This window comes from Vicia villosa, unplaced genomic scaffold (assembly GCF_029867415.1).
Source record: "Vicia villosa cultivar HV-30 ecotype Madison, WI unplaced genomic scaffold, Vvil1.0 ctg.003004F_1_1, whole genome shotgun sequence".
NCBI lineage: Eukaryota > Viridiplantae > Streptophyta > Magnoliopsida > Fabales > Fabaceae > Vicia > Vicia villosa.
In genome coordinates, this window is record NW_026706089.1 from 288,664 (window position 1) to 292,477 (window position 3,814).

A 3,814-nucleotide genomic window follows, 5' to 3' on the forward strand; every position below is an offset into this window, starting at 1 on the left:
CCCACTTACCATACTAATCACGCAGGTGAGTTACCAAGTGGAAAACGCCATTAAAGACCCTCACTTGCTTCCACCGCAATAGTAGCTCAGGTAACGCAAAATATACGGATATAGACACGTATATACAACAGGCATAAAAGCCAAATCATCCATGGTATATAATACATATCACAAACGCCACACGGGCTACCAATGGGCATCCACATAGTGGGTAAACAGGATTTACTATCCTAGTAGTACGGTTATACTCCGATTCACGCATATTCAACCAAATCAAGTTCACAAAATCAAGCATCTGAACGTCCAACCGGAACGACGGGAAAACAATTTACATTGTATTATATGCACATAATATTAGACAAAATCCATCGTGTAAATATCATGTCATTTGTACATACTCGTCACATGTGAGTTAAATATGTTTCGATCATGGAATATATGAAACATAATCAGAGCATATAATTATTTAGAACGTACATGGATACACATTAGTCTCATAACAAAGAGGCTTTCGATTCCCGACATGGAACGGAATCGCACTCGGGGAATTAAACATACATTCTTAATTCTATTAATGTTAATCCAACATCATGTAACTAAAAGTCCATTTGCTATAACTTTTAAATCAATTAAAAGCATTATATCTAAGCACATTCATAAAGATCATTAAAAGACCTTTCCAACGCTTCCGACCGGGCTTCGTTTCGAGTTGTAGAACTCAAGTTATGGTCAAAACAATAAAGGAATAATTTTCTGTCAGGTGCAATCGATTTGCACCAGTGTGCAATCGATTGCTTGCTGAACCAGAAGCGTAGAAAGTCAATTTTTCACAGTGCAATCGATTGCTTGACCCCTGCAATCGATTGCTTACTGAACCAGAAGCAAAAATCATATTTTTCTTGCAATATACCAGTTCCAACACATCCTAATCCATCCCAATCCAAACCTTAACATATAAAACAACCCCAGGCACAATTTATCAGTATAGGAGCATGATTTTCAGCATTTAATCAACATGCAAAGGATTTATCACAACCTAAACCCTTATTTCCCAAATCATGCATTATTCCCAAACTCTACCCAAGGTTCTAACTAATGGAACTCACCTCAAGCTTGAAGATTCTGAGTTGTAGAGGTGAAGATAATAACAATGCTGCTCCCACAATCCTTTCTTAATCAAAGTTTTGCTCCCATCATCATCAATCCCGAAAATCCTTATATTCATACTTTCAGCATGGATGACTCAACTTCAAACCAGATTATATCCATCAATATAGTGCCTACAAATGCAAACCATATATGCAAATCATAGAGAAACTCGTAAGCTTTCCAACGAGATCAGAATCAGCTCAATCGGAGTTACGAGCTGAGAGATATTACCTTTTTGGTGAAGGTTGTCCCATAGGTGCGAAAATGGAAAGTTGAACATAAGTTCTTCTTCTTCTTCCATGCCTCTAATTATCTCTCTCTCATAAATTCTGGTTTGCATTACTATTACCCAAACATGCCCTTATAATGATATACCTTTTCCTTGGACCAATTTGCCCTCCAACTAAATGGTATTTACCAAGATGCCATTTAGTTCAATTCCAACCAAATCCTTAATATCACTACTAAGCCTTTCTTTAATCCTTCTTAGTGTATAAATATACATGGTTAGAAAATATGGGGTATTACATTCTCCCCCCCCTTAAATAGAATTCGCCCTCGAATTCCCTCCAATCACCATGATAACAAGCTTCTCACATCTTCTTTCAACGAGGGGATGAACGTTCCTTACATATTCCTCCCTTGGATAAACCTCGCGACTTCCATTGAAAGTTGTTCCACCCAAGAAACACAACTCATCTATACACTTGTGTCCAAACACTCCTGACTGGGACCGTAGTCCACATACAACATATCTCTTCTGATACTCCGCATCAACATACTTCAGAATGATCCTTCCAAGGTTTCCAATCTTTACTGTTCCACACTAAGTCTATGTAGCTTCGAAACTGATGGCAATCCATACCTAGTTGGATATTTCTCGTTCCTCATGTCTACCAAACTTATCCTTACTCAACATAAGCCCTAGACCCTCCACTTTTGTCCTTGGTTTCTGGAAACACTGCCATTCCAAGAAATCTTACCACGACTTCCTTCATTGATGATACTCCAGGTTCACTCCCAAATGGATACTTATCATGTTGCATATCGGCTCGCTATATCCCTTGGTCTTGACCCCTAACTTCCTAGATGCTCAAATTGACTTGCTCTAAGTCTACCGTCGCGGTACGACAAAACTTTTACTTCGATCCTTGATTCAGCCTTAAACTAAATTACTGCCACTACAATCCACAAGGGAGTAGAATCCCGCATCTACAGCCTTGATATCCGACAACTTCCCATAAATTTCCACTTACAACGGTTGAACCCTAACCGTGGTCCTACAACCATCGCCCAAGTTTTCACGCACGCTCATAAGTGCACAAGACATATCCTCGATGAGTCTTTGTCAAGCAACATCATTTACCTTACTTCATTATTCCAGTGGTCAATATACTCATAAGCTCGATCGTCGATCAGGGGACATCCGATAATCATGAAGCCTCCTCTAAGCCAGTCCATCAATATTACCTCTCAAGATTATGGTGGATCACTGAAAGATAGAAACAAACGAAACGTTTCTCCAGAGGGTTCTCTTAGGAAGATATCTCTATTCCAACACAAAATCTTACAAGTAGTCCGTCTATACCCATTACATACTTATTTGGTTCTGCCTATCCGTTGCGCTACTCTGATCTCAACCAGCCACCCACTTCTTGGAATCCTTAGAATCACACTTCGTCCATAGTCCACTTAGTTTCATTACCACACCACACTTAGTCCTTTATTAGCAACAATTCCTTCTCGGTATTCGTCCAAATACAACACGTGCCAGAACCTTAAACACACTCATCGCCCACTACTCTCCGAGCTTGAGTAATCCCCAAAATCAAGTCACTAACTTTTCCATCATTTTGGATTAAGTCCATTTGAAAACAACTTGGTTCACATGTTTTGGTTCAAGAGCTCCTAAAGCCAAATACTTTCTCTAATTACGAGTTTGCCTTATCTTACCGACTTCCACATCTTACAGCTTCCATGATGACTCTCCCCAACCATACGACCTCATACCATTGGTGTGACAATACTTATAATAACCCACGCGACTTGACTAATGTAATAATCCTTTCTTAGTCGTACTTCAATCACGTAGTCCTCCAATGCCTTTCTCCTCTGAATCTGACACAAAGATGACTTCTTCGGTTTTGTTCCCTAATGCAACATTTCTAACTGCTAAGGTGTAGTTACAAAACAAGAGATCATACTCTGTGCCTTGGACATCTCCCTTCGAAATTCCACGACACTCCCAAAACTAATGTGCCTCTACTTTTCCAAGTTCGGCATTTCTACGTTACTGAGGACCTACTAATACTCCTCTAGGTACATCCCACATTGAGATAATCCAAAAATACGCTTTATCCACTCCAACATTGTTCACCGAGGTTATATAATAACCACACATTGTGTTGTCCAGGATACTCTATTCACACATATCTCATATCTCGGACACTCACGCACAAAGGTTTACCAATCTGACAGATTTAAAACATCCACGATGCCGGAACCTAAAATTCTCACGTGACCAAGACTACCCAAGGTCTCCTCATAGGTGTAGATTTAGAATCTAATCCATCTCATGGTTACCCGCTCGCATGATCCTGAACCATCGAGCGCAACATATGAATCCTTATCTCACCAACCTTATGAGAGTTTCGGGTTCATGTCT